Here is a 14170-nt window from a genome sequence, read left to right as displayed (position 1 = left end):
GCCATTCAGAATTGCCTCGCTAGCCTACGTAGTAATGCTGATTTGCATGTATCTCAGCCCCCTCTGTCGTTGCAGCCACCGCCCACAATCAACCATTCGAGGAAGTTAGTGTAACATTGAAGTTATTACCAAAACGGAGCGAGTGGAAATAATGCGGAAGCGGTTTCCCTGTCAGACACTTGCACTTCCCCAAAAGAGAGAAAAAGAGAGAGAGAGAGGGAGAGAGAGAGACAGATAGAGAGAGGGAGAGAGAGAGGCTCATACGCTGTGATTCTCAGAGCGATCTCTCCTCTGTCTCTCCCCCTGCTTACACACTCGCGACTCGAGCACACATACACACACGTACTCTGTGCTCTCGTCTCTCTGTCTGTCTCTCTCTCTCCCTCTCTCTATCTGTCTCTACCACTCTCTCTCTCTCTCTCTCTCTCTCTCTCTCTCTCTCTCTCTCTCTCTCTCTCTCTCTCTCTCTCTCTCTCTCTCTCTCTCTCTCTCCCCAAAGGTATCTGCCAGTGCAGGTGGGTGACTGTCACTCAAAGCGCATTGCGAGTATGCGCTTTGATCGCCAGTAATGGCATTCGTTTTGAACACCACACACGCTGATCAGCTGGATCGATATGAAAACATTGTAGGGTCAAGGTTGTTAACAGAATACGGCTATGGGTCGTCAATAATGTGGTCAAGAGGCATGGATTCTCTATTGTGCCTGAACTGGCTTGGCTTCTTTTATTCACATATGATCAGTAGTTGTACAACACTCTACTCTCTTTGAGAGCCATTGCGGGAGAGAAAGAAAGGGGTGGGGACATTCCCTTTTATAGTCACCTCTAAGGTAGAATACCTTGGTAGCTACACCCAGAGCGCCCTCCAGTGGAGACAGATATATATACACCAATGGCAATATCTGGTGGAGACAATGATCTACACAGGTAAACAGCTACAAGTGTAAACAGTCATATGTACAGTTGGACAGTCACTAACAGCCCCACACAGAGTGTAAGGGTCCACCTGTCCCTGGACCTTTCTCCCCAGTCTGTACTCCTCAAGAGCCCCCTCCTTTTCACATTCTCTCCCATGGTCTCCCTCCACTCATGAACAATATTCCTCTGCCTATTCTAGGACCCTTCCCCCCTGCCTGTACTCTTCAACAACCCCCACATTTACCCCCACCTTTGCACAGACATTTCCCATCTGTACCTCCCCCTGCTGGACATTCATCTGAACTTCCCCTTGTCTCCCTCATGCATACCCTCCTGGTGCACTGGTGTATATTTAATGTCTACATGTCTCTCTGTGCCCTTCCCCTGCTACATTGTCTCTTGTTCCCTTGTTAATTGTTATTTATTAGTTCCTTGTATGGATGTTTTGTTTACTCTGTCTAGTGTTTCAGTCTTCTTGTGTAGTTAGTTCTGTGTGCTTCCCTGTTTATATTCCCCATTGTGTTTGGTCTTGTGTTTTCCTGTAGCCCTGTGTTAGTTCTGCCTTTCCCTCATGTGTGTCTCGTTTTGCTAATTGCCCTGCTGTCTCTCTAGTGTTAATTGTTCCCCCTATATCTGGTGTGTGTTCCCTACTCTTGTTGTCAGTTCATTTTTGGAGTTCATGCTTTTGAGATCCTTGGTTGTTGTTCGGTCCCATGTTTGATGTCCACGTCCTTGTTCACCTTTGTTTCTGAGTAAGTCTACCTGCAGTACTTTGTTTTGTGTTTTTTGGACTTATTATGTTTTTATGAGATTATGTTTTTCGCGTTTTTGTATCTTGCCAGTCTTCAGCTGTGCTATTCATTCTTTTGTATTTTTGCTGCCTTTGGAAGTATTTTTGTAAATATCTTTGTTGCTGCCCTTGTTTGAAGTTGGATTATTTTTGGTTACACTTCACCCCTAGCTCGAAGTGTTCAAATTAAAGGAGCAGTGCTCACTTTTGACAATTCATATCTACCTCTCCCTCGTATCTGTTTGCGCCTGGGCCCTTTGCCAACACATCCTTAACAGAATGAACCGACCTAATTTGGACCCAGCGAACAGAACGAGGGAGGCTTTGAGCGCCTTGGAGGCGTTCAGACTGGGGGATTTACCTTCCTCCTCATTGGAGGAGAGGAAGGATGTTTTGTGTCTGCTCTACTCTCTCAGGGAGTGGCACCCTGAGCTGGCCCCACAGCTGGAGGAGTATGGCAGACACTGGATCAAGTGCCTATTCGAGCCTCCAGTCAAGCCCCTACTACGGGTAAGGCCTCTACCACCAGCATAGCCTCACCTGATAGGGTACCTACTGCTAGCACCTCAGCCCTGCCTGTTAGCCCTATAGCTAACCCTGCCCCTGTGGTTAGCCTAGCCCTTGTAGCTTCGTCAGCTAGCCTGTTCCCTACTGCTAGTTCAGCGCCTACTACTAGCGTAGCTTCGTCAGCTAGCCTGTTCCCCACTGCTAGTTCAGTCCCTACTGCTAGCGTAGCTTCGTCAGCTAGCCTGTTCCCCACTGCTAGGACTGCCCCTTCCGCTAGCAAGGTCAGTTTCCCTGGAGCCGCCCTGTCGGCTAATCTCTTGGTTTCCACGGCTAGCCCAGCCCCTACTGCTAGTACAGTTCCTACTGCTAGCGTAGCTTCGTCAGCTAGCCTGTTCCCCACTGCTAGAACTGCCCCTTCAGCTAGCAAGGTCAGTTTCCCTGGAGCCGCCCTGTCGGCTAATCTCTTGGTTTCCACAGCTAGTCCAGCCCCGTCTGCTAGCTTAGCCCCTGCAGCTAACCAGGCCTCAACAGCTAGTACAGCCCTGTCTGATAGCTTAGCCTCTGCAGCTAACCAGGCTTCCACAGCTAGTCCAGCCCCGTCTGCTAGCTTAGCCCCTGCAGCTAACCAGGCCTCAACAGCTAGTACAGCCCCTTCTGATAGCTTAGACTCTGCAGCTAACCGGGCTTCCACAGCTAGTCCAGCTCTATCTGCTAGCTTAGCCCCTGGAGCTAACCAGGCCTCAACAGCTAGGACTGCCCCGTCAGCTAGCTCGTTCCCTATGGCCCCTGTTTCTTTGGTCTCGGTTCCTTGGTCAGGCCCCCCAGCCGGTATGAACTATCCTGCTAGGACTGCCCCTTCGGTTTTCAGGATGGGTTATATCCATGTTACTCCGACTAACATTTTAGCCCCATCTGCTAGCGTAGCACGGACAGCTAGCAGGTCTCAGAAGGCTAGCAAGGCTAAGAAGACTTGCATGGTCTCAGCTGCTAGAGTAGCCCCGTCAGCTAGTTCAGCCCAAGCTACTCGCACAGCCCCCACTGCTAGCTCACTCCCTGCTAGCTTACTCCGGAATGCAAATGTAGCCTCTGGTGCTAGCATCTCTGTCTTGTCTGCTAGAGCCCCTGCTGCTAGCATCTCTGTCTCGTCTGCTAGAGCCCCTGCTGCTAGCACCTCAGTCTCGTCCGCTAGAGCCCCTGCTGCTAGCACCTCAGTCTCGTCCACTAGAGCCCCTGCTGCTAGCACCTCAGTCTCATCCGCTAGAGCCCCTGCTGCTAGCGCCTTAGCCTCGCCGGCTAGTGTAGCACCTACAGCTAGCACCCGAACCCTCTTGGCTAGTGCACCCTCCGCAGCTTGTACAGGCCCTGCAGCTAGCACTGCCAGGGCAGCTAACCCAGCCGCTACTGCCAGCCTAGCCCCCGCTAGTGTAGCCCTAGTGGCTAGCTTTACCCAGGTAGCTAACCCAGTCTCTACTGCCAGTTTAGCCCCTGCTAGAGCAACTCTAGCTGCCCCTGTTCCTCCGGCTCCCGGGGAGACCCTGACGTCTAGTCCGTGTTGTGCTCCTGTCCCCGGGGAGTCTTCTGGTCCCGGCTCCTCGTCTGGTCCAGCCCTGCGCCGTGGTCCACGCCGTGGTCTACACCGATGTTGATCTGCACCTGGAGAGTCGTCTGGTCCAGCCCTGCGCCGTGGTCAACGCCGTGGTCAACGCCGAGGTCTGCACCGAGGTCGATCTGCACCTGGAGAGTCATCTGGTCCAGCCCTGCGCCGTGGTCAACGCTGAGGTCTGCACCGAGGTCGATCTGCACCTGGAGAGTCGTCTGGTCCCGGCTCCTCATCTGGTCCTGACTCTTCATCTGGTCCCGACTCTTCATCTGGTCCCGGCTCGTCGTCTGGTCCCGGCTCGTCGTCTGGTCCCGGTTCGTCGTCTGGTCCCGGCTCCTCATCTGGTCCCGACTCCTCTTCTGGTCCAGTCCGACTCCGTGGTCTACGCCGTGGTCATCGTCTGCAGAGACCCCCATCCGGGGTTCTGCGCCCGGTCCCGAGGTCTGCACCTGGGGTGGTCCCCGTCCGGGGTCCTGCTCCGAGGTCGTCGCCTTCGCACCTCTGCTCCGGCTCGTCTGGTCCGGTCCCGAGTCCTGCGCCTGGAGGGTCCCCTGTCTGGGGTCATGCTCCGGGCCTGTCACCGGGCTTTTTGCTCCAGACCCCCTCATCAGGCCCCTGTTTCCAGTTCCCCTCGACCCCCTCATCGGCCCTCTGTCCCTGTTTCCAGTTCCCCTCGACCCCCTCATCGGCCCTCTGTCCCCGTTTCAAGCCCCCCTCACCGAGTCTCTGTTCTCATCTCTAGGCCCCCTCTCCTGGCCTCTGTCCCTGTCTCCAGTCCTCCTGATCCCGTGCCCCGTTCTCCCTTCTCCAGCCCCCTCTCCGGCCCTTTTCCTCTGCCCCACTTCTCCTATGCCCGTCCTGGGTTTCTGTCACCGCCCCCCTGCCCCAGTGTCACTCGTCCCGGCCTTGTCCGTCCTGAATTTTCCCCCCGGACTCTCCCAGTGTTCACCTTCCCTGGATCCCGGCCCCCTGTCTTGCCTGTTCCCAGACGGTCCTTTTTGCCATCTGGAAGCCGTCCCTGGAGGGGGGGGGGGGGGGGGGGTACTGTAAGGGTCCACAATTCCCAGGATTTTTCTCCCCTGTCTGTACTGCTCAAGAGCCCCCACCTTTTCACATTCTCTCCCATGGTCTCCCTCCACTCTCCTCCACATGAACAATATTCCTCCGCCTATTCTAGGACCCTTCCCCCCTGTCTGTACTCCTCAACAACCCCCACGTTTACCCCACCTTTGCACAGACATTTCCCATCTGTACCTCCCCCTGCTGGACATTCATCTGAACTTCCCCTTATCTCCCTCATGCATACCCTCCTGGTGCACTGGTGTATCTTTAATGTCTACATGTCTCTCTGTGCCCTTCCCCTGCTACTTTGTCTCGTGTTCCCTTGTTGAGTTATGTTTACTCTGTCTAGTGTTCAGTCTTTTGTTCTGTGTTCCCAGTATATTCATATGTTCTTGTCTAGCCCTGTGTTGTATTGTGTTCTAGTTATTTCCCCAGTGTGTTTGGCCTTGTGTTTTCCTGTAGCCCTGTGTGTTAGTTCTGCTTTCCCTCATGTGCGTCTCGTTTTGCTAATTGCCCTGCTGTCTCTCTAGTGTTAATTGTTCCCCCTATATCTGGTGTGTGTTCCCTAACCTTTTTTGTGGGTTCATTGTTTGAGTTTGCTGTTTGATGTTGCTTTGCTCTCTGTCTCACCCTGTCTCCCGTTATCCAGTTTTTGCCTCATAGTAAGTGTTCCCAGTGTTAGTGTTTTTTTTGTTACTTTCCTTGTTTTTGCATTTACAGTTCGGTTCTTTGGTTAGTGTTTATTTTGTAGTTAGGTTTTGCAATCTTTTTCTTGCCAGCCTTGCTGAGTTTTGTTCTTGTCCTTTGGAGAATCCATTGTTTGTTGCTACTGCTCCTTTTAGAAGTAAAGCTATTTTTGTTACACTTCACCCCTGGCTCCACGTCTCGTCTGCCTGTGCTCACCTGTTCTGTTCTGCTATTGGGTCCTCTACCAACACGATCCCTAACACAAGTTCAACACTGTTTGACAAACAATGTTACTTACCCTTAGCTGCTAGAGTTATACCCTTCCTGCTGACTTGTACAGAACTTATCCAATGTCGCTTTGGATAAAAGCATCAGACTAAATGTAAATGTAATTCCAACATTGTAGCACATACCACTCTCCAAACATGACATGACAGGCCTCTACTGCTCGTGATAAATCCCTGCTGTACAGTGTTATGGTGAGTTAATTACTGAGTTAACAGGATCTGAGTTTAATATAGCAGTGCTGTTCACCCTGCTGTTGCTATTATATTGGTAGGTGACATATGATTTATTATAATTTTTTCACAGTTTTGCAATGAATGTCCTACCAATATCTTATAAGCCCAAGTAACCCTTCAGACAAGATGGATGCTATACTCTTAAAACCACATTTATTACTCAAAGCTTAAAATGTATGTTTCAGTCAAAGAGACCTTCATTATACCCATAAAGCAAATTAACGAGCAGGAATGACTCGACTGTTAAGTTTGCTGAACAACTCACAGTTTAGCAGGGTAGCACAGATCAGATCATCATGGGGGACCCTGATGTAAACAAGACGAAAGTCTTTCTCTGGTCTGCATCCCCTTAACAATTGTATGTATTGAGCTGTACTGTACTGTACCCATTCTGCAGTCTGTTAATAAAGTTTTCAATCAACCATGGTAACGGACGAAGAAAGTGCCAACACAGCCAATAATCCCAATGCCTGATGCTGCACGGCAGCAGTTTTAAACGACATTATATATTGTCCCTTACGTTAGATGTGCTGCGCCTGCTGCATGCATCCCACAACTTCATCTCCAACTCCAAATGTGGCTTTCTCTCCGGGTTGGCGCTGATGAAGGTCTTTATTAGGGCATCAATGTCCAGGCGGTGGCGGTCACATAATCTTCTTTTGTTGAGGCTTCCCAAAAAAGTCATGTAACAATGTATATTTAAGCTTGGAATTGAGTGATGAAATAGATGAGCACATTTTAATGTCAGGAGTGTCATCTTTGCTGCTTGAGATGTATCATTTGATTTGTTATAAGTGTTTTAGTGAACCCTCTCTGGTTCACTAAACCATGTGGCCTTCTGGTCATTGAAAGGAGATGTCAAGTTAGTGACATAATACATGAAGCTTTCAAATGTGAACAAATTCATGGGACCAGTGTGATCGGTTGCTATGGGAGATTAACATTGGTTAACCTGTGCTATAGGCAAATAAATTGTCACAGTTGCTGTGGATGTTTTTGAACCATTCAAATTAACTAACGTGTAAAACGTGTAATTTCTTGTGTGTGGACTACTACCTCACTGATATCATTACTGACAACTGACAGACTGACGGATGGGCCAATCAGGGTAACCAGAGTAGATTATGCAATCTCTTCAAGGAAGCAGATTGGACAACTGAAATGGTTTGAATCTGTTGATATCCAGGGGGATAGAGATCAAATGGCATTAGTTAAATTGCAAAGAGACCATGTCTGGATTACAGACTGGGCATCCCCAGGGGCCCCCGGACCACCAAAGGCCCGAGAGCCTCAGGATTCTTGTGTATATTAATGACCTAATTTCACTTATGTATGTATGATCAATAAATTGTGACGCAGAGCCAGAACAGTGTGTTGGATCTTCCCTTTGCAAGACTGAAGGGATACTTTCCAACGCCACCTGCATCTGGTTGGATGTATGAATATCTCCTTTTGAAAAAAATATATCCGTTATCAGTTGTGTTTTTTTTTTTTTTTTTTTTTTTTTGGTCTTTTTCCCCCTCCATTTTCCTCCGATTTTCTCCCATCCCAATGTTAGTCGTATGCCAATTCCCAGTCCCTTCCTGGTCGCTGCGCTTTACCCCCCACAGTCAGATCATTTGGGAGAGTGGAGGCTACCACGTGCTTCCTCCGACACACGTCCAGCCAATCACCGCTTCTTTTCACCTGGCAGCGCGGATTCTCATTGAGAGGGCGTAGCGTGTGGGAGGACCACACTATCCCCCTCACGTCCAATCCGCGCTTAGCAGGCGCCCCGACCGAACTGTAGGAGTCGCTGTTTACAACGACCCGGACCCACCCCGCCAGCTTCTCCCACCCTCTGATACAGCCAATCGTATCAGTGCAGACGGCCAGCCAAGCTGGTGACAGCCCCGGAGCTGTGAGCTGGATTCGAACAGGCGAATCAAGCTCACAGCTCCGGGGCTGGTGACGAACGCAATCTCCGCTCGACCACCTAACCGCCCTATCAGTTGTGTGGTTTTAATATTTTTAGGAAAGAAAATCCCCAGGGAGGTTAAGGAGAGGTCGAAGGGGAACACCACCTACATTATTCAAAATTCATACATGTTATAGACAATGAATTGGGAAATATGTTAGAGATGACACTGAGGACCCGGGGGAGTATGGATACATGTTCTGTTTCAAAACTGATAACACTACAATAAAGCTAATTTTGGGTATTGGGTTTGGCATCACAAGTGTGATACTTACTTCTCTGGTTTCTGGCTTTGAGAGAGAGTTGCTCATGTTCATAAATACGGATTGAACTTTCCTAGGCCATGGAAATAACAGATAGGAATTGATAATCATTGCATGCCGAATAAACACCTCTCTCTAAAGAGGTCCTGCATTATTATTATTATATTATTATAATGTGGTGATGTTCCCCTTCAACTTCTCCTTAACCTGACTTGACCACATTGTGCACAGTTGTACAGCCCCTGGCCTATTCCTATTTTTATAATTATATTATATTGTCCTTCTATGTTAATTTAGTTTATATTCCTTTTTGTTTTATTACACCTTTTAATTTTTTATTCTACCATAATTGTCTGTCCGTCAATGTCTGAATGTCAATGTCAACGTCTGAAAACAACCAAATCAAATTCCTTGTATGTGAAAACTACTCTACCTCCTGAGCCACTGTCGCCCCACTGTCGCACTTGTCCTGTATAATGATAATACATTTTGAATCTAATCTAATGTAATTGAATCACCCTGGATACTGTTTAGGTGGAAAAGCTCCAGACACCACCAACCTGAGGGCATCAGATCAAATAGGAAGCACTTCCACAGATTCTTTCCAACAGCTGTCACACCTCTTGCTGAAGACATTGAGGCTGGAGTGAAACACCCTGCAGTCAAAACCCTCTGACACTGAGACAATAGACTGACAGCACCCACATATGTGCAAGTGCACACACGCACGCACGCACGCACGCACGCACGCACGCACGCACGCACGCACGCACGCACGCACGCACACACGCACACACACACACACACACACACACACACACACACACACACACACACACACACACACACACACACACACACACACACACACACACACACACACACACACACACACACACACACACACACACACACACACACTGTTACGACCCTGGCTCATGGGTACGCAACCTATGTGTAACCAACACCAAAACCCTGTGCTCTAACTCAAAATGCTACTAAATCAAGGAACTATTAATGTAAATGTAAACTAAAGTACTAAGGTAAACCCAACGGACACGGACTGGAAGAACCTGACAGCTCTTTCCCTAAGCACAGACACTGCATGTGTGTTACTAGGGCTAGCTTTAAAGCCCCCAGCAGGTAACCAATCAGCACTAATTGACTAATTGGCAGCCCTCACCTACATGCCCCGTGACACAGGAGTGATCAGGCCTGCCTGCACAGTGACACAGGAGTGATCAGGCTCCTGGTACATAACACCTCCCCCACCAAACTGGTTGCCCCAGAGGCAACCACCACACAACAACCCATAAAAAAAAAAAAAAAAAAAAGAACTGTGACCCATTAGTTGTCAGGGCCACCACCACAACAGTGACAGCGGGTCGGCCCCTGTCGAACACGACCACCAACCGTGTTGTACGCTCCCTTTCAACAGGCCCCTCCACCGATACCGACCTGTCAAAAATAGACTTCAAAAATTGAGAACATCCAGAGTAGGATGTACCGCCTCAGGTACAGCCCCACCGTACCTGGAACATGGCAGTACGACAGTCACAAAAACGTCTGGAACACCATCTAAAATGGCGTCACCCAAAATAACATTGTCCTGATCAAAATCAAAATGGCTGCCACTCAACAGACCAGGTCGCGAAGGCGGCTCCTGCTCCACAGGACACAGGTAACTAGGTTGACCATCACACGTAGTGCATGGCAGAGAATCAGTGTGGACATGTGGATCAATGTCAGAATCATCAACTGACATACTGGGACCATCCCTGCCCACAAGTGAAACATTAGGGACAATAGAGCTACTGTGGGAAGGCTGGCAGCCTAAGTCAGGCTTAGTAGCCTCTCCAACTAGAATGGTGTCACATGAAACAACAGCACCTCTCATAGCATCCTTCCCACACTCCTCCTCCAATTCGTTCGTGGCCTCAGCCACCATACAGGCTGGGAAGACCCTGAGACACTGCGCCGCCATACCATCTCCTGCCACATGCTTCTCCGGCACGCATGTCAACTCTGGTTTCACCACCGGGCCTAACACAAAGCCACAATCAAGAGAATCATTATGCAGAGGTAGATCCACAGTGTGCTTTCCAAAATTCTCAACAGGTACACATTTCAATTCAACAAAAAATGTGTCACTAAGTGAAGTATCAACAACATCACTTTTGTCCTTTGACATTTCCCGAGCCACAGCACACACAGGAAACACTCCTGGATGTTTCTGTGCCAGCTCATTAGGGACCTCAGAAACCACAGGAATGGGAGTTACAACCGGAGTAGCCAACACTTTGTCACCAGCCAAATCATTCCCTAGAATGAAGGACACCCCCTTTATGGGAATGTGAGAACATACCCCCACAACAACATTGCCTGATACTAAGGGAGAATTGAGCGTGACCTCATGCAAAGGTGCATCCACAAATCCACCCCCAAAGCCCCGAACAACGACACCGGAATGCAAAGAAGAGTTTTCTGAAAACGGCAAAACCCCCTCCAGAATGAGGGACTGAAAAGCACCGGTATCTCTCCAAATGGTTATAGCCTGTTTGGACTCTAGTGCATTAGTCAGGGAAACAAATCCATCCATCATAAATCTTGAGGAACCCTCGAGCTCTTTGTCCACCCTTTTGATACTTCCCCCATCACCACCTAACGTTGGCATAGGCGTTCTGCATATGGTTTCTACCAGAGCCACGGTTCTGACATTTTTCTGCTCAAGCACCGGGCACCCAGCAACGATATGACCAGGTTCTTTACAGTAGAAACAGATAATCCCTTCTGGGAATGCACCAGCAGAACCACCCCGCCTAGGAGGTGAAGTTAACTGACCAGCAGACACAGGTTTTGGGAAACGGCCCCCCTGAACAGGACGCCTATCCCCGGACTCAACACGGTAGTCCTCCAAAAACACGGACTTGTGTGTCAACACAAACTCATCAGCGAAGACAGCTGATATCTTCCTATCAGGGCCTATCTTCGATACCTTACGCTCATTTAGATGTGTGGAAACGGTATCAGGAACACATCTTTTAAATTCCTCTAGGAGAATCAACTGCCTAAGCTGCTCTCTTGACTCTGCCTTCTGAGAAGTGCACCACCTGTCAAACAGGTTCTCCTTCTCCCTTCCAAATTCAACATAAGACTGCCCCTCCGACCTGCGATAACCTCTAAAACGCTGACGATAGGCCTCGGGGACCAACTCATAAGCCCTCAAAATGGAAGCTTTAACCAGCTCATAATCAGCGCTTTGTTCAAGGGACAGAGCAGTGTAGGCTTCTTGTGCCCTACCAACTAAAACACATTGCAGCAGCAGTGTCCAGGCGGTATCAGGCCACTTCAATGTGGTTGCCACCCGTTCAAAAAGGGGAAAATATCTTTCCACGTCTTTCTCAAAAAATGGTGGCACCATCCTAATATTCCTGCCTACATCAAACCCGGAACGTGACTCTGGATGCAGAGCACCCGCCTGCAAGGCAGCATGCTTATATTCAAGCTCCTTCTGTACACGCTCGTGCTCCAACAACATTTGTTTCTCCTTAAACTCACGCTCTTCTTTCCTCTCTTTAAGCTCACGCTCCTCTCTCCTCTCCTCACGCTCTCGCTCTAGCTGCCTTTCCTTAAACTCCAACTCCCTTATCCTCCACTCACCCTCTACACCAGGTAATAGCGGAGACGCGCCAGACGAAGGAGGCTCCTCCACCCTCTCCTCAAGCACCTGCTCCCTAACGAGTAACACCCTTAACGCACTCAAGGCAGACGGCTTCAAACGTTTCTCCCCTGCAGAAAGCTCCACCCTGTAGTGTACAGCAAGTTCTAGCAGTTGTTCTTTGGAAAATGTCTCTAACAAGTCATGAGACGGGCGATCAACAAAGTCCCTGATGGAAGCCATTGTCACTGAACCAGCCACCCCAAGCTACACACCCTACCTCACAGTCACAAAGAACCACTAACGAACCACAAAGACCCCCCCAACGAACCACTGAAGAACCACGAAGAACCACTGAAGAACCATGAAGAACCACTGAAGAATGCTAAATGCCAATAATAACAACCAGAAGGGAACGTGGTGGAAATGTGAGCTCTACGGAGCGCACCTTTCTAGGTTGCAAAAGAAGAAAAAAAAATAAAAATAAAAATAAAACACACCCACCCTAAATAGACGTGTCACACATGCAGGGTGTTAGGTGCTACCAGGTATGCTCACCAAACACTCAAACAAACAAAATAAATCCAACAAACAATCCCAAACAGGTGCGCCTTCTAACCTGATGTGACTACATATGCTTCTACGTCTAAACTGCAGTCAAAACCGGCCCACCACATGTCTACCCTAAGAAACACTAAATCAAGCCCTACCACACTACCTGTGTTTTCTGGCCGCCCTAATCTACCTACCCTTAAACTAATGCCCTGTAGACCTAACCATCTTCAACCACACCTGCTACCAGTCAAAGATCATACTTGACCATCCACCCGTCCAGTACATGATACGGTACCAGACAAGCAGATGGTGCTAATCCCTTCTCTGACTGCCCCAGGAGTACGTGGTGCACAGGACGCTAACCAACAACCAGAAAATAATGTCCCTATCTACATGTGGTGCCCACTAAACTATATATTTTAACAGCATAAGTAGTCACATCAAATTACAAACAAATACGGCATACTCACCTGTTTGATGAAATGGCTCAAGCCCCCACGCTACACCATATGTAACAAACACCACCCAAACCATAATACCATGACACCCTGTGTAACACAAAAAAAAACCACCAAACAAAGTTCTAGGGGTAAAATATCCCGGATGAGCCCCCAACTGTTACGACCCTGGCTCATGGGTACGCAACCTATGTGTAACCAACACCAAAACCCTGTGCTCTAACTCAAAATGCTACTAAATCAAGGAACTATTAATGTAAATGTAAACTAAAGTACTAAGGTAGACCCAACGGACACGGACTGGAAGAACCTGACAGCTCTTTCCCTAAGCACAGACACTGCATGTGTGTTACTAGGGCTAGCTTTAAAGCCCCCAGCAGGTAACCAATCAGCACTAATTGACTAATTGGCAGCCCTCACCTACATGCCCCGTGACACAGGAGTGATCAGGCCTGCCTGCACAGTGACACAGGAGTGATCAGGCTCCTGGTACATAACATACACACACACACACACACACACACACACACACACACACACACACACACACACACACACACACACACACACACACACACACACACACACACACACACACACACACACACACACACACACACACACACACACACACACACACACACACACACACACACACACACACACACACACACATTTTTATATTATGTGATTATGTGATCTACTATTTAATTAGCTTTTTTAGTAATTGCTTTTTTTTTTACTGTCTTTTATTGTGCTTTTATTACTTGATTGATAGATCCGCATATGGATTCTAATGCCCTATACACCTGTACCAATGCCCTATACACCTGTACCAATGCCCTGTACACCTGTACCAATGCCCCGTATACCTGTAACAATGCCTTATACACCTGTACCAATGCCATGTACACCTGTACCAATGCCCTGTACAACACCTGTACCAATTTATTTATTATTTGTTTATTTAGACAGGACAGAGCATATAAATGCAGTGTAAACACACCGGATTTAGCAAGGATGCTCGTTTTCATCCGCAGTCCCCACACAAAACAGAAAAAACGAAACAGACAGGCAGTGAAGCATATCATGCTACGAGACAAAGCATAAAAACCTACATAAAAAAAACAAAGTACAAGGTATAAAGTTGTAGGATGTTGTCAAGGTGCACTACTATACTATTTGACTATACATG

Source organism: Notolepis coatsorum (assembly GCF_963971535.1).
Source record: "Notolepis coatsorum genome assembly, chromosome: 1".
NCBI classification, from domain to species: domain Eukaryota; kingdom Metazoa; phylum Chordata; class Actinopteri; order Aulopiformes; family Paralepididae; genus Notolepis; species Notolepis coatsorum.
Note: the sequence above shows the minus strand (reverse complement) of the source record.